We start from the raw sequence: 25861 nt of genomic DNA on the forward strand, positions 1-25861 counted from the left end.
ATAATAATTATGATTAGTGTTTAAGTTGATTAATTAGAATTGTCAAGCACTAATTTTCACACACCCAAACAACACACACACACACACAAACACATAAACAAACAAACAACCTCATTATTAGTGTTTGTTTAAAAAAAAAAACATTTGAATTATTATTATATGAAATTTTTTTTATGTTTGGATTCTGAAAAAAAAAACAAAAACCATTTTCTTCCTTTTTAAATTAACAATTGAAAAATGCATAATATACAATATATTACATATATATATTTTAACTATATCTATATAAATATATATATGTATATTTATATATACACATATATGTTCTGTGATCTGTAGCATACTTTGTACAAAGTGTAATTTTTTTTTTTATTAGCATAATTATGCGATTTTTTTTCTGTCGAAAATGAAACTAAAACCTAAACTTAAACTAAAACACACACGAAAAACTACACAACAATTGATGAAAAATTAATCAATCGAGTTTGTAATTTGGTTTATTTTCCTTTTTGTTTTTGCGCAATTCTCTAATAATTAATGTTGATCGAGACAAAGAAGAAAGTGTAACATAATTGATTCAAGATTGATTGATTGAAGGAAAGAATGAAGTAAGAAATATGCTTAGAAAAGCAACAACAAATTGAATTTTAGTTCTTAATAAATTACAAAAAATTACAAGAAAAAACAAAAAAAAAAAAAAAACAACAAAACAAAACAAAAAATAAGATGAAAAACAAATACAAAAAAATCTATTAAAATTAAAATTTCCAAATGTGTGTAATTTTATTTTTTTTTTGGTGGGCTGGAAAGTTCTTTACAGCAGCTTGACGGCTGATCGATCATTCCTGAAGAAAATCTATAACTTGATGATGCAAATATGATGCATCTCTGTCCTTCTGTGCTATGATTTTTCTGGAAAGTGTTGCAAATCTTTTGACCAAAAACTGATGTGCCACCTGCACACAGTAGCCAATGATGAATTATGAAGAAAAATAACAAACAAAACTGCCGTCTAACGATGTGAAAAACCATTTCCCATGTAAACAAGTGCAACACCAACAATAACGGGAACAACAACAGCAACTTCAATGCTTGGGCAATGATGATAATGCCCCTGGGGCAGGCAGCAGGCAAAACAGAGAAAGAAAGAGAATGAGCGAGCTAGCGAGAGAGAGAGAAAAGAGATAAGACAGGGGCGAATGAGTTTTCTCACGCAGTTGTTTGAGGCCGCTGCCATGTCATTGCATTGTTTGTAGCCCATTAAGGGTTTTCCATCTTTCTCAGGTAGTGGAATGCATGTGTGTGTGTGTGTGTGTGTGTACCCCTTGCACGTGTGCGCGCAAAAAGAAAAACTGAAAATTGTTGAGAAATTTGTCGGTGACAGTCTCCCTGGGATTTTGCCTGTCTACTAGATACTAGATACATAGGTGTGTGGGATTTATACAACACACACTACCATACTACACATGCATATGTATGTATGTGTGTGTATATTTTAGTTGGGTTTATTTCGTATTTAGTTGCAGCTGGCACTGGGGCACTGGCTCTCGTACTCTCTTAGCTGGGGCCTATTAGCGTTAATGATTGCAAACTATGTACAATGCAATGACCAATTGCCTCGAATTGGAGACTGCTGTTCAAACCGATTGCCCGAACCGCCTGGTTGCCCCATTCAAATGTCAATTTTGCTTTTATTCACACACGCCCCGACCCCCACCCACCCCAATCTACCCTCTTCCACCTCCTCCTCCTCATCCTTTCCCATTGCAGTTCGAGAAGTTTACAAAGAAAAGAAACTGGATATTTCAGTTTTGCTCGATTTTGTTTTCTCTTTAAGTATTAAAAAGGATTTTGAATCAATTTAAATTGAATTAAGAATTTTTACGTGAAGAAACTTAAAAGGTTGTTAATCTATAGAGAATTGCAATTTAGTTACTTTCATTTATAAAGATTAAACTAAAGTTTAAAAAGTCAACTAAGTCCATAAACTCTAGAAATAAAAGTAAAAAGTGTTGAAGTATTGCTCTTGATTGGTTTTTATGCTTCTATCCTTATGCAAATTAAAGACCAACATCTGAAATCTGAAATTATCCTGACATATGTCTTATTGCATAGATCTGTTGTTTACCTTATGGTCCCATAAATGGATTGATCCTAGCCGATCTTTAATACTTTGGTAAGTACGTTGAGAAGATGGGTTTTTTAAGCCTTGAACCAGGTAGAATTGTTATTAGAACTGTTAGAAATTTCATAGCTAAACGCCACCTAGCGGCCAATTCTATAATTCTACTTCAGGTAATACAAGAAATTATTAACATTTGTGATATCCTTTTATCTTCTCGCCTCAATTGTGGTGCCTTGATCCACCAATTCTCTATTATTTTTGTTTCTTTTGTAAATAGATTGATTGGCGGATCTAAATAATGATTCTGGACTGTCAAATCGGTCAATTTAGGAGGAATATTATTCTTAATACTAATTTTATTTGCTAAGGAGATAAAATATCTTGGGGAAGGAAAGAAAATTTCATTTAGCTTCTCCGCTCTTAAATAAGGATTCATTTTGGGAGCAATCTATGTATGTATGGATCTAGTAAAAAATTGATCAAATAATGAATGTATGTATAATGTTTTATGGACAAGTTGGGGTAAGGAGTAATTATACCTATTGTTTAGATTGGTTAATCCTGTATTTGTTAAGGTATGTGACATGCCTTAATCTCTGGTTTGTGTAATTGATTAAATCGGTCTTACGAATAGTTTACCAACCGTAAGGTGTAAGTTTCTTGCGTTTTATGGGTGTGGGCGCTCTTGGGGGTGGAGAGAGAAAAGTGAATTGCAAGCAAAGAAGTGTGCGTCCGGGATGGCGTTTGGGGCGGGGGTCTAAGGGGCTCTCATTTCTTTGGTATGCGCTAATTGTTGGCAGAGTTTTTGCTCGTTGGCCTGCTTGTTTGGCTCGGCCAGCCAGCCAATGAATGGCCAAGTCGAAGTCGGAGTATGAGCCCCACGCGCAATTAGCGCGCACCTTGGATCTAGCCTGGGCTCTCTGCTGCTTGACTCGGGTCTCGGGCTTTGGTCGCCTGGTTTTCACTGGGAGAGTGTTGTTGTTGTGTGTTAGTGTTTGTGTTTTTTTTTTTTTTTTTTTTTTTGGGTGCGACTGCAAGACGAGAAATCAGTGAAACTTGAATTACCATAAAAACTCGTGTAGCAGTCAACAGCTGCGACTCCCAATGGCAGTGCCGGAAAATTTTGACATAATAATTGTCAAGCTGACATTTTCAACAACGCAGCTGACAGCTGAGCCGGGGCCGAATATGCTCGATCGAATACCCGAAGTTGGCTAGCTCGTTCGCTTGCCGCCGCCACCGAAACGTAGAGGAGGAGATTAACCGAAACCAAATCCAAAATGAAAGCTAAACCACAATCGACGACTTTGTAGGTGCGCATAAAAATCGCATTTAATTGTGATTTTCACACGAAATACAATGCGCATGAGCAACTGGCGCCCCGGGGGTTAACCAGACATGGTGGGAGAGTTGTGTGGAGGGGGGGTGGGTTTTTTTTTTGTAGAGAATGCAGTGCCTAGTTGACGGCAATTTGTGTAACTAGCGGTAAAGCGTAACTACTAAACAGACTGAGACTTGAGAGAGGGAGAGACCAAGACTAAGAAAAGAAAAAAAATGTGAGAAGACGACGACGACGACGATTGAGACGAGGTGACTCTCAAGTCGAAGCTGGTACTGGTGGTGCTAGTGGTGGTGGTGGCTTTTGGGAAACACCTGCAAAAACGCAAACGCACCTGTTTCGCTAAGCAGCCAGTAACAGAAACAACAACAAAACTAAAACAAAGTCAGACACCAACGCCAACAAACGGCAACGGAGGCAACGCGGACACGGCTCGCCAACTTTCGTGGGTTACCAAAGGGGCAATGGGGTGTAGTTATGATGGAAGACAGAAAGAGAGGAAGAGATAGTGGGAGCGAGAGAGAGGGAACTAGGTTTTCTATGCCGCATGACTTTGTGTAATTGAAGCAGCCGGCTGGGGCTGACTTTCTTGACTCTGAGAGTGTTCCATGCGAATTAGGAAATCGAAACCAACTCAGGCCAGGTGAACCAGGGCAAAACACAAACACATACATACTTATATGTGTGCATGTGTGTGTATTACACATGCAATTGCTTGTCGGTGGTTACTGGTGGGGGTCATGGGTGGTATCGGAAACCACTCTTGCTCTCTCTTTCTGTCTCTTATGAACCAGCTGGCGGAAGTTGATCAAAAGCTGCGACAGCTGGTAGTCGCACACAATCCACTCACTCAGAGTCAATTCACTTCACTCCACTCCACTCACTCACCTACTCCTAAAAATATATGCATATAAGAAAAGGTGCCGATTTTGGTCAGCATTGATTTCAATTTCAGCTGCGTCACCCGATTTGGCACCCGGTTTCGTTCCAGGCCGGCCCCCAAAAGCATTGTCCTAGAGCCCCCCAACAGCAGCAGCAGCCACAATGACAGTCAAACGGCTGCAGAGAGTCCAAACAATGACGATGACAATGCTGCAAATAGAGAGTCGTGCGGCTGCTGCTGCAAAATCTCAGTCTCCTTTGACATTTGATCGAAAGGCAGCTAGCTGCTGCGGAAGCCTTAGCTTAGACTCATGTTCCACCAGCTGCACAACATAGACACACACACACCCAAACTGAGTCAAAGAGTCAAGCCCCAACAAATCCAGCTCCCAAAAATACAAAGTATGTATGCCCCGAAATGTGAAATGTCCTTACTTATTCTAGACACACACGTGTTGAAACAATCCAAAAATGAACAAATTGTTATTTATTTAGTGAGAAGTTAGTGACCTCAAGTTTTTAGTTAAATTCTTAGTAACTCTTTTTATAAATAAGGGATAGGTACATAATACACATATCTGATCCAATTAGAAAGTTTCTTCTCTAGCTAAAGTATCTTCAAGTAATTAAGCTTAAGCTTCTCATTCATTAGCACAAGGGGCGGCGAAGACTACTTTACGGATTTGAAACTATGAAATGGACGAAATTGGGTAACTTGAAACACGCGTAGAATATATGGATTAGCGTGAAAAGCTGAGTCGATTAGCTTCTTTTTAGTTATCGACCAACTATACTAGTCACTATTCGATCTAAAGGGGGAGGAGTGGCATTAGCTCATCTTGCTCCACCTTCTTGGAACGCCCTGTGTCGCCTTAGCTTCTAACTGTATATTAAAATTGGCGAGTGTCAAAATGCAAATTAAATAGAATTATGCATATTTCTTATCTCTCTATGGCGGGGCCAATTGAATTGTTTTGGCCAGCGGCTCTGACTAATGCGCCACCAAAGTTGCCATGATTGATACGAGATGGAAACTCAGTGGAAAACCGCAACTACAAACTGCACGCTACGCAAAAGTAGCAACGGCAACATCGACCGTCACTCTAGCCAGCATTAAGACCGGGCCCCTTTAGCCGGACCCCAAATGGCGACCACCAGCCAAGCAGGCAGGGAACAAGGCAGCAGCTGCAGGCCGGCCGAGCGAATGCGCTTGAAAAGCCAAAGCGACGTTGATAAATGCCATCCCACGCCTTGGTCCGAGTCTCAGTTAAAGTCTGAGCTGAGGCTAAGGCGTTTGGTTGGTCGGTCGGTCGGTCGGTCTGAATCTAAAGAGCAGCGCTGCTGCTGCATTTTGTTGGTTTCATTCATTTTCATTTCGTTTTGCTAATTGATTCATTGATCTTGGCGATATCAGCACGACCAACGCAAGCGAGCGCCAGCTCCAACTCTCTTGGTTTTTGCTCGTAAAATAATTCTTGGCCCCAAGTTTTGGGCTTCGCTGCATTCATTTGCACGCCTGTCCACTTGGCCGTCAATTGCTTACAAAGACATTATTAGCCGTCTAGGAATTCAATTCCATTTCCATTGTACTATGGAGTGGGCCAACCGTTCCTCCCGTCCATCCCGGCCCCGCCCCAGCCCAGGCCAAAGCCCCAGCCAAGCGCAGTTGCAGTCTGGAATCAACCACATTCAACTGGCTGGGTAACTCTTTTTTTGTTGTTTTGTTTTTGGTATGGCTTAAAGGGGGGCTTGGTCTGGAGCTGCAATTTGTTAAATTGACAAAAACTTTGCGATAAACTTGGCGCGTTATTAAATTCAATAAATTTTCTTGGCCAGTTTTTTCCCCTCCTTTTCTTGTTATCGCCACCCGAGATCAGCAAATACAAATTCTATTTAAGATATAACAAAACTAGTATCGATAAGGCTCGGACTTAATTGCATTTTATACACTCACACACAAACACACAGACAGTGTCCAACAATTTATGGGCGGGGCTGATGGGCAGAGAGATATGTATCTCTCTCATTGTCGCTCTTTTCACATCTCAGTCTCGATTCTTATCTGTCACCACAAGAGATCACAATCACAATTGAAAACCAAATTCTCATCTCAATGCGAATGCGAGAGAAAAACGAATTAAAATGGCAATCAATGAAAATCAGCCAGCTTGTCAAAAGAGGCCAAAGCCAAAAAGGAGTCCCAAAGGAGGCTAAAACAGTGACAGTCCGTTAAGTTAACAAGACCACAAGAGGGTTATCAATAAGACAGTCTGAGCCATTTGTTAACAACTTTTTGATCTACGCAATAATACTTATGTGGACCTTTGTCAATCCCTTTCCTCATAAGCCACTGGTTGAAAGTCACAAAGGCAGCCGCCAGCCAGCATCGATATGAGCTTTGACTTCTTCTCCTCCGTTCTTCAATCGACAGTATCCAACTCTGACTTCAACTCCTTCAGCTGCTGCGACTGTGGCTGCTGCTGCTGCAACTTCCGTCGCACATTTGTCATGGCATGTCAGAGCAAAAGATGCCCAAAAATGGCAAAAGTTGTCGCTGAAGTTGCCTTCCTTCGCATATAATTTACGATTATGCGAGGCCAAAACGAAGCGCTTTGATTTAGGTTGCCGCCAAACCAAGTACTTGGTAACTTCTCTTGGCCAACACACACACACATACACACACACAGACATGCATACACAACTTATGAGCTGCCGACCCAGAGCCAACTGATGGACGCACTAGAAACTCTTTTGAGGGGAGAAGGGGAGCCTCTCATCGATGAAAAATTTACGTTGACATTAAAACGCAGGTTTTCGATTTTTTTCCTCTTTTTTTTTGGCCAAACGCCGCCACCTTTTGCCATTTTTATGACTAGCTGCCTAATTATTTTATATGGCAGCCGAAAATCCACAGCGAGTTGGCGTTTTTGGCTTTAGGTGCGCCACCAATGGATGAGCGGTGGTGGTGCTGTTGGTTGTGGTTGTGGTGGTGACGTTGGCAACAACGATGCCTGTCGATATGAAAATTTGTTTGCCATAAATATTATTTTTCACGCGTTGCAACAACGGTAGCTGCTTCCATCTCTCCCACTCCAATGTCTCTCCTCCTTCTCTTGCCACCCCCGACATCTTCTGCCTTCTTCTGTCTCTGTGAGTGGAGACGCCGCCAACGCTAGCCAAGAGTTTCATACATATATAAGTATATATGTATATATTTTTTTTTGGTAGCGCAACTTTGTTGTCAACGCCTCAATGGCAGCGTTGGCAGCTGGTTATAAATATTTGCATTTTCTTATTGATTTTGGCTGTAAATTTTGCATCTCAGGCATTTTCATTTTTATTTTTTTGTCAAGAGCATTCACAAAATGTTATTGTATAAATTTTCATTTGGTATACTTGCTCTCGCTCTGTGTCGCCGTCTCGTTCCTTGTATATGTGTATATGTATAAATATTGCCTATCAATCGCATCTCTTGTCTAATTAACGCTTCTTGAGTGTCGGCAAATCTCAGACGCAAAAGAAACCTTCCTCTGCTCTGCCCTCCTTTATCTTCTACGGTTGGACCCAATGCTGGTCCACTTATTTATATATATGTATGTATATCTTTACTCTTTCTGCATAATCGCTGGGCAAAAATCTCATTAACGCAAGAGGGCCCAAAGTGAAGCCAAAAGCTTGGCCAATTAATAAAGAAGCGTGAAATTGAATTTCTTACTCTTATGCGCAAATTTCACACCAACTGAGAATGGTAAATGAGTTGATGTGGCCAACAGAGAGACAGGAGAATGGAGAGAACAGTGAATGGCAAAAGATCTACCTAGCCAGGGGAATTGCCAAAAGTAACACACACACACACACACAGAAAGGATAGCCATGAAGTTGGTACTGAAGATGCAGGTGTGGTTCGTTTTGGGCCGGGGCTATTAAAACTCAATCTGAAATTCAAATCGTAATATAATGCGCCGTCGCCCGCCGAAAAAAACCAAACTGTACAGAAAACAAAGGCAGCAAACGACAAAACAAAGTGGGGAACCTTGAAAGTGCCCAAAAACCAAAAAACAGAAAAAAAAACCTATTCACACAGAGAACAGTGAGTCGGTCAGGGCAGATAGACTGACAGACAGAGTCCACACACAGTGTGGCTGCTGCTGCTGCCCCAAAGCACTAAAAATCAAAGACCAATGCAAAGGCAGGGCGAAGCCAAAGGAATTTCTTAGGCACAGGAGAAGGAGAAAGAGAGACACACAGATATGAAACGAAACGATGAGACGTCCACCAAGTGCAAGTCCAATCCCAGCCAAACCCAAAAAAACTCCAATCCCGATTCCGATCCCGTCCAGGGCTATCTCTGCGTTTGATCTGCGACGAGTTTCTGATGAGTGTGTCTGTGTGTGTGTGTGTGTGCCCCGCAAGGAATTCTTTCAATTCATTTGCTTTTCGTTTCGTTTCTTTCGTTTTATTTTTTTTACTTCTTTTCTTTTGGTTTTTGGCAAAAGATCCTTTGGGTACAACGCGCAGCGCATTTCAATGCGGCAAAAGATCTCTGCACGTGCAACCAACTACGAAACACAACCAAAATATAAACTTCTTAGGAGTGACGACTAGCAGATGATCCTTACTGATGATCTGAACAAGTTGGATCAAATGAAAAATTTAAAGCTAAAAAGTCTTTTACACAAGAAAAGGGTTAAAAGCGTTCATAAGTAACATTTTTCCCTTTTTTTTTCCCCATTTTTCCCAATTTTAAACCCTATAGTATGATCTAAATAAAGTTTCTCTTTAAAGAAAGATAACACTTAATGGTCCTAGTTATCGATGGCTTGTATCGAATCTATTCCACCTTTGATTTTAAAAACTTAATCGGTTTTAGCAGATAGATCTGCCCTACATCCTCACTTAAAGGATGAAAAAAACAGTGATCTTGATCATAATGTACCCGTATTGAATGCATATTACAGGGTATAGAAGAGCAAAGAGCCAAAGCTCGTTTCCCCAGCCAAAATGTTGCCGCCTGTTGCCTTTGAGCCGAGATTGAAATTTGTTGAACACCGGCGTGGCATAACTTTTTGCTCTTTTTTCCTTTTCTTCTGTTGCTTTTTTTGCGTTCTTTGGTTTGGTTTTGGTACGAATGCGCTTCCTTTTGACGATGACGACTTTTATTAATATTTTCGGGGCTCGGCTTGGGCTTTGGGGCTTGAGCAGGGCCTGGGATCTCAGCGAGTAAGAAAACAAAGCGTTGTCTTTCTTGGAATTGCCTGGTTTCCTTTTTTCTTTCCGTTCCCCCACTTCACCCATCACAGCTGCTGGGGTAAAAGAAGTAAGGTGAAAGGGGGGAAGCTTAACGCTAACTGGTGATGCCCTGCATTTAAAATTAAGGGTTTCACCTTAAATTGATTGAGGGAGGATGGGGAAAAGAAGATATATAAAAACGTTCAAGAAGTAAAAATTACCAAAATTTCTTGATAAACAAAATACGAAATATCGTGAATTAGCTTGGTTAAAATAAAAGATGTATCTTTATGGGTTAACAGATTAGATATTAAAAATAATAAATAGTTTATACATAAGATGTGGATCTTACTAAAAATTAGTAGGAATGTCAACTATGGTTGGTTCATGTATTAAGAACCCTCAAAAGAATTTCAAGGACAATAACTCGAATCCAGTTCGCTTAAACATTCTTTTAGCCAGTTTCCCTCATTTTCTTGCAGGTAATATTTTTGGTCGATTCATTCACGAATTGCCCAAAAAAGTGATTTTGATTTACCCAAAAAGTAAATAAAAAAAAACTTTTGGGAATGGTTTTTTTTTTTGTTTCGTTTTAAAGACAAATCATTCCTCTTGGTCTCTCCCTCTATCTCTTTTTTGAACGCTTTGTGTGGCAGCAACATTTGGCTTCCTCTTCTTCACAGCGAGTTGCCTTAAGGGCATTTTCATCTCTTTGGAAGTTTTTCGTTTCGGCTGCATCCAATCTCAAATTAAGTTATAATTTTCGATCTCGTCGTTGGCCAGACTGGGTGACTGGATGACTGGATGGTTGGATGGCTTACTGGCTGGGTGGTCGTTATTTGCATTTAAATTGCAAACAAATCATCGTGGCCCATTTGATTTATTGTGGAAAGTCCTCAGAGTCGTCAATTAAAACGTTCAGCAGAGTGAGTGACTGGCAGGCAACCAGAGTAACAGTAGCAGCAGCAGCCGCCTCATCCAAGAGACGTTCAGTCAGTTCCCCCCTTCCTCTCTTTCGTCACCCAGTCAACGTTTTTGTTTTCGTCTACTTAAGGTTTTTTTTTTGTGTTTGCTTTTGTCGTGAAATTTTTATATCTATTTATTTTTTTATTGTTTGGTTTTTCATCTTTTCGTTGGGTTTAAGCCAACAAACTTATAACGAAAGCCGGAAAATGAGGTGCGTCTGCAGATAAAGAACTCTGTAGCCACGATGACGACGTAGACGACGAAGACGACGACGACGGTGTCGAAGAATGCCACAACAATTCATAAAAATGGAGAAAGAAAGAAATAAAACATCAGAGAAAAGAAAATCACAAACAATTCTTTACCCAAGTCAGCCAGTCAGCCACTTGGCAACGAATATCACGTAGCGGCGGCATCATTAGCCAAGCCGCCAGGTTGAACCACCACATGGAGACGGGACAGAGACAAAGTCAGAGAAGTCTAAGAGATTCGAGACTTGCTCATTGAGTGTGTGCAGCCTTTCCAATTTTCCCACTCACTTTGTGTTGTGTGTGTGTGTGTGTGTGTGTGTGTATGTGTGTCTGCAATTGTTGCTCATTAATCCCGATTCCGATTTGAAGCCTCTCTCAGCTGCACCTACTTTTAACGCTTTTGTTTGTGTAAATATGTGTGTGTGTGGAAACGCGGACCGCCGGGCATCACTGGAGCACACCTGAAAGGAAATGCGTAACTCTCCCATTCTCATTCTCATTCCAATTCCCATTGCTCCGCTTTGCACACAGAGTAATTTCCACGAAATTAGCCGTCTCTACCTACTCGATTTACTTAGTAGTTTGCAAACAACACACACACACACACACACCGCAGCTGCAGTCAGAGATTTGTCCACGCCGGCGGTCATCAGCATCTTCTCCTCCACACACAGACACTCTTTCTGTTTATGCGGGTTAAAAAGAGAAAGACTGAGGGAGGGAGATAGACAGAGCCCTTTCAAGTGGCATATTGTTTGGCCTATTGACAGCCATTCAAGTGGAATTCCCGCGCCCTGAACTGGTGAACGTCTTTTAATTGTCCCATAATTAATGTGGGAACACACAATCCAGTCTATCTGTCTATGTGTGTGTGTGTTTCGGTGTGTTTAAAGATTGAGAAATGTGCTGCTGATTGAGCCATTAGACAGTCATGCAAAGATCGGATTGAGGTTGGGCCATGCGTTACATGTCGAAATTGTCAGTAATCTTTGAAAAGACATTTCAAGCACTTGAAAAATGGGAAAAAAGAGTTACAAAATGGTGACGAATTCCATTCACATTCAAGTGTTTCAAAAGTGAAATTCAAAATACATATGTATATTTCTTTTAAATGCTTTATCCACAGAATTGATCTACCGAATGCAGCATCATCGATCTTAGTAAGAGATTTGGATTGCAAATGCTAATAATTCACATTCACACTCTGAAATTACTAAATAAATATTGGAAAACCGTATTCGATATAGAAACAACCTCTCTTTTAAACTAAGTGAAAACTAAACCAATCAAGGTAAAAATGACGCAAAGAATCCAATTGCAGTTCTTATCTCATTGAGACAGTATTGAATCATTAGAGAACTATACTAATAACACATCAAATGATTGCAGGGATTTGTTAAAGACCTCACCTGGGGCCCCCATCATCGGGTAATCCCCCCGTTAACTGACTGAGCTTCAACAATTTAACAGTTCCATTCGAATTTCCACAGTTGAGGCCATTTGGCACATTAAATCCACGCGTCAACGGTTTGACTCTGAAAATCTGTGGTGTGCTGTGTGTTGTTTGAGCTGTGGCTGTTGTTGTTGTTGTAATTGTTTGCTGTTGTGTCTCTGCGCATAGTTTAGGCCAGATAAATCTCAAGTTAAATGGCCAAAAGTCAAAATAAATTAAGCCCACATGCGGTACACAAGAAAAATCAAACCAAGCCGAATCCGTATCCGAATCCGAGCTCCAAAAATCGAACGGTGACAGTCTAACAGTCACCAGAAAAAACGTTCATAGTCGTCGCGCGTCACACCCTTTTGGCTAGGCATTTTGACCCAAACCCAAACCCATATCCATACCCAAACCAAATGAACGAACAAAAAAACAAAAATGAGCCTGACAAAATCCGCGTCCGCAAAACGACGCCCACATGCAGATGCCATGCATTGAGGGGCAAACACACACACACACACACGCACACTTTTATAAACGAGCAAAAGAGATAGTTACATGGAGAGTGCGAGAGAGAATAAGAGACAATGGGCACGGCCAGCTCCAGAGTTTGAGAGATTTGTCACCAGCTCGTTTTTGTGCACATGCGCCAACTGGGCCGCCGTTTTTGATTAAGTTGACGAAACACAAGCTAAAAATTCAAATGGGGGCTGCACATACAGGAAACGGGCGGTGGGGGAGGGTGGGTAGGCAGGTAGGGAGGGTGGATCGAGGTTGGGGGGTGTCGAGACATGATCTCTGATCACTTGGGCGGAACAACAGAAACGACAACTGTCTGACGAATTGTGGAACTTTGTATACTGTGTGTCTGTGTTTGTTGGACACAATCGATGGACAGTTGCTGCGCCCTCAAAATGTCAACGCCCTAGGCACTCTGGTCAGAGCGAGTGCATGGTGGGAAGTGGGGTGGGGTGGGACGGGGGCTTCCTCCTACCCCTTCACCCCTAATCGCGCCCTTCTATGTATCTTTTATCATAACATTAGCATTAAAGCATTGTCTAATCCATAACTTAGTCTCAAATTCCATTTAGGTATTATACGCCAGAAGGTTGGTCCTATTTACAAAAGGATTTACTAAATATATAACTTTCACTTTCAAAACTATGGAAAACCTTTGAAGCTTACAAACAGTAAACCGATTGACGTTTTGCTCGGTATTAAGAGCACCGAAATCTGTTCGTCTTTGCATTCAAATACTACTCGAACACGAAACCAGGCCAGCACATCGTCTTATTTCATACATTTACATACATAAATATGTGTGAGTTTAACATTCGATAAAGTCCATTAACTGAAGCCCCCGATTCCCCTTTGGTGAGATTTAGTGAGATAGTGTGCAACTCTCCCCCCTCACACCATTGCGAAACTGAAGTAATTAATAAATAAACCAAAAATTTGTTCAGGAATATTTTATGTGAGTTTTAAGTCCGTTTAGATGAGATCTGTACAATAAGTACATAAAGTTTGTATAGAGAGAGAGAGAGAGAAAGGTGTCTCTGTAGGTGCTGCTTTCTTGTGAATCTGCTTCTTGTCAGCACTACCCTGCCCTGGACTCCCCTCGCCTGGTCTGGGGTTTTCTGGGGTCTGGCCTTTCCTGTCTCTCTGTGCTCGTGTTTGTGCATGGTGACATACTTTTACTCCTGAACGCATTTAATTATTGAGACATTCCCCAAAATGAAAACTGTTTGTTTTGCATTTCGCATTGCACGCGCTGTCGCCCGGCAGTCCCGTTCCCATTCCCGTTTCCAATCCCAATCCGCTCCCTCTCTCTCTCTCTCTACCATCCAATGAGTATGACTGTGGTTCCAATTCCGATCGCGATCGCAATTCGAATTTATATGTACATACATACATATATGTCTCTATATAGTATATAGTAGGTATGTATTTGTTCCACCATCGTTTCAGTCGCTGCCGGCGCGACGTCAGCGTATGTCGCCCAATTATTTAGCCCGCCTTGGCGACTTTTTGGCTGACATTTGAGTTCAAACACCTGCAATGCACTCGATCGTCGTCGACGACGACGGCTACGACGCTTTCGTTTGCATTTTTTATGCGCCGCACGCAGTCGCCTCGTCGCGCTAATTTGACTAAATTTTGTAATTTATAACTGTTGCCGGTTATAAATTCTAGCTAATCGACTTTAATAGCCACCTGAACGTGCTACATACGGATCAAGAGAATTCAACTCATAGATAGAGTCAGAGTAGAGTCGACAGTGACTAGTAGACATTCGATGATGCCATAGGCCTTTAGAAATTATGCCACATGAGATAAGCAGAGAGCATATGTATCTCTGTTTCCCTCTCTCTCTCTCTCTCTCTCCTTCTGTGTGTGTGTGCGTATGTGTGTCTATCCATCCAAAGTGTAAACTTGGCAAATCACTAAATCAACAACGAGAAAAAAACAAAATTCCCACAAAAAACTACCTGAGCTGACCAACCGAGCCAACCGGAGAGACGGCGGAGCCCTTAGACAACCGCAAGCAAATGACGTGAACGTGAAGTTTGATCAGGTGCGCATACAAATCTTACGGCGACTTTCAGTTAAACGAATACACACAAAAACGCAAGAAAAATAATGTTTTATTTTTCAGTTGTTGCCCTCCCCCCCCGCAACCAAATCAAAATCCGAAATTTAAATACTCTTACAACTAAGAATGAACAAAGTTACTGCTAACTAGTTAACTAATGCTATAAGTTGAATAACAAAATCCTAAATGTCGTTTTAATTAACTGAAAATAGTTCTAAATTGATTCGTTTTCATTAGATCAAATTTCGGCAAATATCTCCGCTTTCTAAAGACCTGAGATCAGATGTGTTTGTGTATCTGAAATGCCCTTTTTTTGGATAGAGTATGGAAAGTAACTGAACAACGCAAAGCAAGCAAAAGTTAATGAGAAAGTCAAATAAACGAAACAAATAACATGCAAAGTGTCCGCTGTGAGAGTGGATTAAAGAGTATGAGATCAGAAAGACAACAATTTAATTTATCATCGACTGACGAATGCTCTTGCCCTAAGGCCTGTGCGATCTCTGAATGACTCTATTGTATGTGTGATCCTCCAAGTCGCATTCACAAAAAATGCATCATACAAACAGTGAGTTTAAAAAGTATCAGCATAACAGTCTGTCTGAACAAATCATTACATATATTAATATACCCTTTTAGCCAAGTGTATAAAAAGGTAAGAGAGGGAGAGCGAAATTTTGCACTGGCTTAAAAGGGGAGGGGGAGGTATTTGTAGGTATGAGATCGGTTTTGGATGGTTGCCTGGTCGGCCGTTTAAAGCAGCCTGCGCAGGCGTCGTTTTTGTAAATCATTTTGCGTTTTTTAGTCATTCGCGCGTGAGAAGGTAAACAACAATTCGACGATGCTCCACACACACACACACACACACTCACACACACACACAACATAGCCTGATCCATGATTAAGTGGGCAGAGACTGCTGCTCAAAGTGTTGGCCCTGGGTAAAAGCCCGAGCTGGAGATGCAGCAGCAAAGCAAATATTGCAAAGTTCAGTCAGCATGGCAAAAGCAAAGCAAAGCAAAGCAATTGTAGCTGAGTCAATAATAAATCGTCTTCCCCATCAATATAGCCAGCCCATTATTGACTGACCATCCATTGTATCTATCACACACAGTCACATAGACATGGTGTGTGTGTGTGTGTGTGTGGTGTCGCCCTCACACCCGTCACGCTCCACAAAAGCCAACTTGAACTGCATCTGCACATAGCTCCAGATGAAACTGAAAGTGGCGCTACAAGTGCATCGTCGTCGGCTGCAACTGATAAGCGCCTCGCTGTAAATAGTGAAAAACAACAGCAATGACAGCAGCAACAGCCGCAGCAGCAGCGGCAACAGCTGTCAGACAGTCGCCAGTTTTAATCTTAATGCACTTTTTTTCTTTTTTTCTTTCCTACTACACACACAAACACAAAGTCTTTGAGATAATTCGATCGTTGGTGGGCGCAGTGTCTTTTTTGTTTCTTCTCCTCATCTGTTTTTTTGGGGTGGGCCCCTCCTCTTCTTCCTCCTGATAGTAGGTCTATGTTCATATGTATGACTAAAGCTAGAGAGGGCTTATCGCTGAATTGTGAGTATTTCGGTCGTGGTCATCGTGGGTCATCGTTAATAAATTTATCTTAATTACTTGGTAATGGAACTTTATTGTAATTTCTTCAGTTTTTTATTTATCGAAAAACGAAACGTAAGACGACAAACAACCAAAGAAGAAAAACAAAAACTTGTGACCATGTTTAAGCTGATAACAGAAAAATAGTCCAAACAAAATATTCTTTTTCCGTAAGCTAAAGTGCTGAATCGAAATGGGGATATGTATATTTTGCAAATCCATTAAATGTTTTATAAATATTTTATTACTTAAGCATTTAATATGTGCTCGAAAGCTTATCATAAGAACAAAACCTACATTTAGTAGGTACAATTGAAGAATTGAAAACTCTCAACGTGTCCATCATAATTCTGTTGAAGACATTCACACTTTCACACTGAATTCTCTGATTGAATCTCTGTCTTAAATATTGGACTTATATAACTACAATTTCATTTACATGAATATCAACATTAAATAAAATTAGATATTTAAATAAATTTGATATTCATTTAATATATGGTACCTACATACATATAATATAATCTACAATCGTTTCGATAATTAATTGGACAACCATTTATAATGACGAACATTAAAAAATATTAGTATTAAATTCCACATAAAATAACAAGAAAAATAAACATCATAAAGTATATACATATGTATGCATGTATGTATGAAGATACTTTATTATGAAAAGACATTTGCAGAAAATATTAAAGACGATTTTTAGAACCAAGTCTAATCTTAAAGAAAAGGAAAACCCAAACAAATTACAATAAATACAAACACTTCAATTTACATACGTACATATACATATGTATGTATATATGCATATGTATATATGCATATGTACATAAGTATAACTTATTGGAATCTAAGTACAATTTGTGCCGATTTTATTGTTGGCTGTCATTGTTTGATTTTATTGGCGCCAGTTTACAACCTTCGAGCTTTACTCTCGGCGTTGATCGCGGCTGTTGCCTCTTCCATGGAAAACGGAGACCCCATATACATATGTATGTATATATATTTATGATCAGATTCAGATTGTGATGCGACCGTTGTCTATATGTATGTACATATTTCTGATTTGATTGTCTATGGGGATTCTAATTCAATTTTGTTCAATTGCCCAGTATTATTATTACACTTTGAAAGACAATTTCAATGAATTTGTTTGATGTCGATTGTCGCCTCACCCCCTGCTCAAATGAGTCTCTCTCTGTCGCTCTCCCCCGCCCTCTTTCTCTATACATAATTATCAATTAATTATATTATTTTTTATTATTATTATTATTAGCATTATAATAATATTTACTGCCTATGAAGCGGCGGCTGTTGTCATTTTGAATAATTTTTAATTACAACATGACATGACAAGGGATTTACTTTGCCTCGCATCGTCAAGTTTTCTCATTGCAAAATCATTTGGGTTTTGTTGTTGTTGTTGTTGTTGCTGTTTCAACTCTAAATTATTATTATTATTATTAATGTCATTTGTCATGGCTGCTGTAGAGACTATTGTTGTTGCTGCTAGCGGATTGCTTTTTGTATTTTATTGTTTATTGCATGCATTTTATTCAGTTAGAAGCGATTATGGCAACATCAACTGCAATTGCAGCGGCGTCTACAACACCAACAACAACAACATCAACCACATGGGGTCAGTGTAAGTGTAAGTAATTAGCGCAATTTGCATTTCCTGACTGACTCCGAGGTTTTTCTCAGTAATCGCCGGTTATTTTTTTCTATCCATTTACCCTTTACCATTCGAGCATATTCGCTACATGGATCATGAAAGGTTTTGTATTCGACCAACTATATCTCTATAGAGGAACTGGTTGAAGGTACGGAGTCATTATTTACTCCTTTTTTTTTGGAATTTTGCTCTTGAGATCCTGCTAAAGTTTGATCATAGTGAAGCTGTTTTAAAAATTACTTAAGATCTTACTTAAGAGGCAATCACAACAGTGTTGTTCTCTTCTCTAGTTCCCCTCTCCAGGATTCTCTAGCCAAAGTTTGTGAATTCCGTTAGCAATAAATTGCCTTAAATCTGTTATAGTTGGCGTGATAACCCAAATTGATGGTATTTAATGATTGACGGATTCTCGAGTTGCTACTGCAGTAGGAACAGTTGAAAAGTCTGGTCGGTCTCGACATGGTTAAATTTTATAAGAATAAGAGAAATTTACATATTGAAATCGACAAGTAGAGCTAACTATATATACTAAGTCTAATACTCGAAACACTGATCGACTGGAACTAAAAGGGTATTAAAACTACAACTTAATGTTGTTTGACCATACATTTGTAGTTAGTGTAACTTTTTGTTGTTGTTGTTTGGTTTTCTATTTTTCTCTTCTTATTGTTTTGCTGGGGTATTTTGCAATTCATTTGAAATCGAACTGTAACTACTTTAGCGGGTGGGGGAGGTGGAGTGGCGGTCGTTACAATGATGAGAAGGTGTTGTTGGCAATTTTAGTTTTGTTTTTGTTTTATTTTTTCGTTTTGCGGTCTGGTGTCTTCGTAATCGTTGCACCTGTTCTCAAGCGGTATCCAAATGAAAGTGAAAACCATGTAAAATACATTAACTTATATTGTGTGCTCTGTTGGTCTCGCTGTTTCTAATTGAAAGTAAAATTATTTCAATTTCACTTTTCAGAGAGACACAAATTAATATTAATATATTTTGTAGTTTTCAGTTTCATTTGAGATTACCTAATTAACCATCCGCCTGGTAGATTGTGTTTGTTAATACTCTATCAGGGTGGGTGTATGTAGTACAATCACTTTAAGACCATTCTGACATATAAAATCGTTGACTCATCATCATCATAATCATCATCTTAGTCTGCTACTTGGCACATATTCAAATCCGCAAATTATAACAAATTATTTCGGTTAATTTAAATGTTTCATTCTTATCATACAAAATGCTTCAGCTGCCTGCCGAATGAATTCGCTCATAAGCGCACACAAACACAACACACACACACACAAGCGAGCGCGTACACATGTGTATTCGCGCGAGTAAACGTCACGATGTTTGCCTCGCAAGCTCTCCTCAAATGCGAACACACTCACACAAGCATACACAGTCATGCGTCGTGCCTCTGCCACGAAAAAGAAAGAGAGAGAATACTGAGAGAAACGAGCAAAAGTTCTGTTCTCATCGGCTGCTTCTCTTATGGCTTATTTAGCAGCCAGCACACAACAGCTCCAGTGGCGCAATTGGTTAGCGCACGGTACTTATAATCAGTATTCTGTGTGTATGAGCGATGCCGGGGTTGTGAGTTCGAGCCTCACCTGGAGCAGGTCGTTGTGACTTTTTTTTTCCTTTTTTTTTTTTTTCTTTTCTTTTTTTTTTTTTGTGTTATTTTTTTTAGTTTCAAAATTTTTATTTGTACAAGTTTTTTGACCACTTTTTAGCAAAAAAATAACGTAAAATTTAATTTTTTTTGTTATTCAAAATCTTTAAAAGCTCTTATTTTTAATAAAATTGTCTTTTTTTTTTAATTTTATTAAATTTTAAAATTAATTGAAATTTGTATTAAAATGGTTAGAGTATTAATGTTTAAGAAAGATTTTTTTGTTATCATAATGATATCATAGTTATTTGGTAGTTAAATTGCACCGAAATGTCTAAATATGTTTAAGGATAATTTCTTTCTATTCATTAGCTACTTATATCAGCAGGAAAACATTTCAAAAAACTATTAACAAATGGAATAAAAAAAAAAAAAAACATAGCATCAAACCAGTTTTCAATTCAAATGATTCGCAATGAAACCATAAAAAATGAATTGGATTCTGCATAAAAATAAATGTTCACATTTTTAATAAATTATATGCTGGATGGACTATTTTTTCATTAAAACTGTAAAATTAATATTATATATAATAATAATATTTTTCTTTTGCTACATTGAAAGTAAATTTTTTTTTTTACTTTCTCGTATCCACTTTCTTTTTTTGTTATTATAGAATATCCTTGCTAGTCAAGGGGACATTAGATTAGCATTAGCCAATCTAACACTAGCTTTAAGAAAAAAAACCCGATCTATTTCCCAGTATTTTTGGCCCGGCTGTTCCAACAGCTCCAGTGGCGCAATTGGTTAGCGCACGGTACTTATAATCAGTATTCTGTGTGTATGAGCTATGCCGGGGTTGTGAGTTCGAGCCTCACCTGGAGCAGCAGGTCCTTTTCGTCTGTGACTATTTTTTATTCAAGTCCTTTTTGTATGTGTGTTTTAATTTGTTTTTTTTTTTTTTGGCTTTAGCTTTGCTTATATTTTTCTTGGCTTTTTAATGATGAACCCAATAAAGTTTTGAGACCAGAATTCATAAGAACAATGGCTTCTATTGGATTATTTGTATATCCGTAGAATTGTGTACTCCATGTTGCTGCGTCTTTTGCTTATAAACATTTCAGAAATCTGTCAAAAAAGAAAAACTATACGGCCCCAAACTTTGTGCGCCAAACAAATCAACATGCAACGCACATGGCTATATACTGACAGCTGCCCTCGTACTTGGCTCCCCCTTCCCCCCTTGACCCATTCCACAACCACTATCAGAGCTGGCTCACAGGTCTCTGTATATGTTTGTATGGCTGCCTGCCTGACTGACTGACTGAGGTTGAACATGCCACCCAAACAAATCGAGTGGCAAGCAAAGTTTGTTTAAAATTCAACAACATCAACAGAAGCACTCCAACTGAGGGCCAAAGTGGCCAGGCGAAACATGATAATCATGTGTGTGGCTGTAAACTTGTGGTGGTAGATGATTACTAACGGAAGAGGGAGGGGGGCAGGAGCGTGTCTGTAGAGGTGCTATATGGTGAAATATAAAAAGCAACAATTAATCAAAATCGAAATCGAACAATATATCCGCTTCAAAGATGATGAGAAGAGGCATCAACAAATATACATATGTACATACATACATACATATATAGTATACATATGTGTATGTATTTTTACGATCTCTAAAGCGCAAAAGTCAATTGAAATTATGAATAGATCTTCGCCGGCAGCAATCTTTTGGGTAAAAGGCAAATCTAAACAACAATTCGAAACGCCAAACAGATGCGGCCACAAGAAGGTGTTGAAAAAAAAATAAAAGAAGAAAAGAAAAGAAAAAAGAGATCCCCTAGCTAATGTTGCTGAGGATGCGGGATCTTGCATGCGGGTGTAGATGTGTGTGTCTGCGTGTGGGTGTGGTTGTGGGCGTTGCGGAGTGCCGAGTACCAAGTGTTTGGAGTAAAGTCAATAAAAAGCGCAACGAAGCAATGCCAACAAAATGTTTGCAGTCCGGCGGTCGATTTGTATACAATATGTATTAACTCTATGACGAAGACGATCAGCAGTGGAAACAGTGGGGCAAAATATGCACCCGATTTACAATGCTTGAAGCGGACGACTTAATTTAAAGGTTAATGCAAAGGGTAGATCCCTGCAAAATACTTTATTCACTATGTAAACTATGTAGCTAGAAAGGAAAACTATCGTTTAATATGTACATACATATGTAGTTTATGAGCCAAATTTATGATGATGGAAAATCAACATTCACTCGCGTTTTTGCGTTATAAAATTGTTTCAATAAAGAAATAAATCATAATAATTTGTTACTTTCCCAATGTGCAAAAGAGCACTTAGCATATTTTCCGAGCAGCTGCATCGACCGATCGACCAGCAATGAATGGTCCAGCAATCTTTGGTGGTCTTTTTTTAGAGAAAGATAGAGAGAGCAAGAGAGAAAGGAAGAGGAAAGAGTGAGATAGCTGTTTGGGACCTCAGGGTATTTGAGGCTTGGATTTGCTTGGTTTTCGCTTTTGCTTATGGTGTGGTAGGCGTGCGGAATTTTAAACAAATATTTACACAGCCAAACTTTGGAGCAGCAGCTGATGCTGATATCCCGATCCCAATGCCGATGCCAATCCGATCCGGCTATATAGCATAATCATGGCATTGGCATCGGCATCGGCATCGACATCGGCATCTTCTCGGCTCCCAACTGCGGCATTCATTATGTGTTTACAGCTGCAATATTTGGGGCAACATTTATGCAAAATAAACAACCAGAACCGCATGGCTTCTCCGCCCATTTTCAATGAATACATTGGGGACTGGTGTGAGGGTCTCCTTCCTCTTCCGCAAAGTGGCTTTTCGAGCCTCTGAACTGGACCGTGCGCAGTGTCGTTTCTTTATGTTATGGTTTCTTACTTTGAATTCGACTGAGGCGAGTGAAGCGAGGCCAGCAATTGATTTGGAACAGACCACCCAGCAGATCAGTTCACACGTACCGGAACGTTCTTATGTTTGATTCGGGGAGGGAGTCGGAGGGTGGGGTATCATCGTTCGCCCGCAACATGATCGTCCCGCCTCAAGAACCAACAAACTCATCTACATATCGACGACTCTTGAATTGGAGTTCTTTTCTTTTTGTTTTTCTTTTTTGCGGCTGGGTGCTCTCATGTCTAACACCCATGTTGTTGTTGCTGCTTAATCTGGTACTGGTTCTGGTTCTTGTTCTTACTCTTCTCTCTGTTTTTGTTTATTTATGAGGCGTCCGCTCCACCAGCAGCATCACTATCACCACCACCTCCACCACCACCATCATCATCATCATCACCTACACCACCGCAGCAACCTACCTACAAGATGATGCTGCGTGAATGCGTGGGCCGAAAGTGAGGAAAAACTGAGAATTAGGCCAATTAGTAGCTCTTCCTGACTCTGGTCTGGCATATCTGGCCCAGCACAAGCTTGCGGCACGGCGTCTCTTGGCTAAAGCGGCATCATGGTTGTGTCTTTTAACACTAATTGCAATGTGCGCGCGCGGTGCATTTCAAGTGGCTGAAACTACGTTTTGTATGTACACCATACATACATACATATGTACATGTGTATGAGTGTGTGAAAAACAAGAAGATGTAAACAGACAGCGAATCCATAAAACATACTGATAAGAAGCAACATAGTACTAATCAATATACTTGTTTGATCAACTAACATAAGAAATGTTAGTCAATATATTCAGAAAATATGTATGTGTCTTTAGCATCTCTGAAAGCATTTCATCCAAGCATGGAGGAAAAAAATATAAAGTTGTTTAATTTTAGAGTACATTGAGGTTTCTTTTATATATTTTTTTATTAAATAACAAAAACATTTCTTTGTCGTATGAATAATATAAAAAAAACATGTGTATGTAATGTACCTACAAATTGTTTCGCTCACTTAAAACAAAAACCGACAAATATTGAGAGAAAACAGGTGCACTTTCAGCTAATAGACGTGCCTAATGACCCAGCTGGACTAGCCTTGATACATATTTGCACACACACACACACATTGACCAGGTGGTGTGACAATGCCAAAGTGTCACGCCCAACAGAACCAACAGATCTTTTCTGAACTTTAGTTCAGAATGGCATGGATTGTCATCGCTGACGCACACGATGCGCTTACGTCAGCGGGTTTGCTCTCTGATCGGTTGTCAAACGCATAGCTAGACATGTCAATGTTGGTTAATTACATGCACAGCAACAGCAACAGCAACAACAACAATATGAATAATAGCAAACACAACAATGACAAAAAAAAAAAAAAATCCAATGCTGATTACAGTAGCTGTAACCGGGTACACACCGCAAAAGTTCACAAAGTGCACGCAACATCGTCCAACCAATTTTAAATCGAAAACGTGCTGCTGACAAAGCCAAAAGCGGTAGCAATTTACAATAACAACAACAACAAATACCACCACTACAACTGCCACTATACAATATGCCATTGTTAATTGCATGACATAATCCCAATGCTAATACGAAAACGAAAACTCAATCGAAACCAAACAACAGACTCAACATTAACTTGTTTGCTGAAAAAGCCAAAATTAAAGCAGACAAATTGTTGGAAACTCTAAAAGAAAAACACACACACACACACACACACACAGCAACGTGGACAAAGGAAAATTATTACATAGTTTATCTATGTCTTTGTCTTTTTAATTGCTTAACTATTTGCCAGAGGCAATTGTTAATAAACAATTATACAGTAGAATAGGAAAACAACAAATTTGCATTACAAAAGCCGCTGGCCAGATCGATATGCAGATATGTATGTATATAAGAGCGATCGTTAATCTACATCGCGCGACATTAAACTAATTTGAGTGACTGGCGCATATCGATGGACTCAAGTTGAATAAATAGACAAGAACGATCTGCGATCCGATTCAATGCGATCCTATCAGATCGATTAGATCCAAACCAATCGATGTTATGTACATACAAATGTATGCATGTCTGTATATTGGTGGTGGCGGCTATAACTTTGTGTCTCAATTATATACGCACGACGGACTTCAATTACCCAAATGAAAATGAAACTCAAAACATACTCAAGGCGACCACAGTAAAATTTCTAAATAAAGGAATTCACACTAGACAACACATTTTAGGGCATCGATTTTCGAGCTTTTATAAATATTTTAACTGTTTTAAAATTAATTTCTTAAAGTTCATACGACAGACATTGTCTAAAGCGACATTTGTAAAAGGACTTTTCATTAAGATTTTTGGATTCTTTTCACTTCCCTCGACAAGTTTAACCAAGGATCGAAGGTTGATAGGGTAAAATACACTTATTTGCATCGATTTAGAGTCCTTGGAATTACGTAACGATAATCAAAATTCAAAGAGTTTAAATGTGAAAAACTTTGTGACAAGTCACAATCGGAATTGATGGTAATTTGTGTTGCATAGTGTTTAACTTGATATTGATTGTCTTTATCAAATCTTTACTGCTGTCAATTTACCGAATATACTATAGATATATGTGCATAAACAAATAAACTCGCTCGATTTCATTAGCACACCAACACACACACACATAATCGAGGGGCAGCTGTTGCTTTTGCTGAATATGGGAACATTTTTCACTCGCAGAAACAGAACCGATCTACATTCAACAATGTGTCGGACTTAAACGGATGCCACACAATGACGATGATGAGGGGAATGACGATGATGATGATAATGCATGTGTGCAGCGGGAGTGATGGGAGGTCCAGCAAAAGTTCACATTCCGCATGCTTACGCGCCAATCGGGCCGCCCAAAGACCGCTCGGGGCATCATCATCAACATCCAATTCGGGGGCAAACATGCCGTTGTCTGTGTGTTTGCACAGATGTTCTTTATTTGAATTTTACGTTACGTAAATTTGACAAAAACATTTTATGTGAATATTTCATTGAAATTCATTAGTCAGCCTTAGGAGAGTGCGAGCAGCGGCGTGGTCATTGCCAGAGAGCTCCACATTCAAACACACTATATAGTCAATTTTCAAGCTGACAGTAGGTGGCGATCACACATAAAGATACACAATACTGTATGACGTCGACAGCGAGTCGTCATCGTCGCATGGAGCACTCA

At 39.5% G+C, this 25861-nt stretch overlaps 1 protein-coding gene and 2 non-coding genes across 3 annotated transcripts in view; 2 read left to right on the forward strand and 1 right to left on the reverse strand.

Moving 5' to 3' along the window:
- LOC137578844 (uncharacterized) overlaps nucleotides 1–25861 on the reverse strand; it is a 128182-nt gene that overhangs the window by 51181 nt on the left and 51140 nt on the right. The window lies entirely within an intron of this gene.
- TRNAI-UAU (transfer RNA isoleucine (anticodon UAU)) lies at nucleotides 19632–19729 on the forward strand. The gene is made up of 2 exons: nucleotides 19632–19669; nucleotides 19694–19729. It is a non-coding gene; the product is annotated as a tRNA-Ile (tRNA).
- TRNAI-UAU (transfer RNA isoleucine (anticodon UAU)) lies at nucleotides 20512–20609 on the forward strand. The gene is made up of 2 exons: nucleotides 20512–20549; nucleotides 20574–20609. It is a non-coding gene; the product is annotated as a tRNA-Ile (tRNA).

This window comes from Drosophila tropicalis, unplaced genomic scaffold (assembly GCF_018151085.1).
Source record: "Drosophila tropicalis isolate 14030-0801.00 unplaced genomic scaffold, ASM1815108v1 contig_694, whole genome shotgun sequence".
In the NCBI taxonomy this organism is placed as follows: domain Eukaryota; kingdom Metazoa; phylum Arthropoda; class Insecta; order Diptera; family Drosophilidae; genus Drosophila; species Drosophila tropicalis.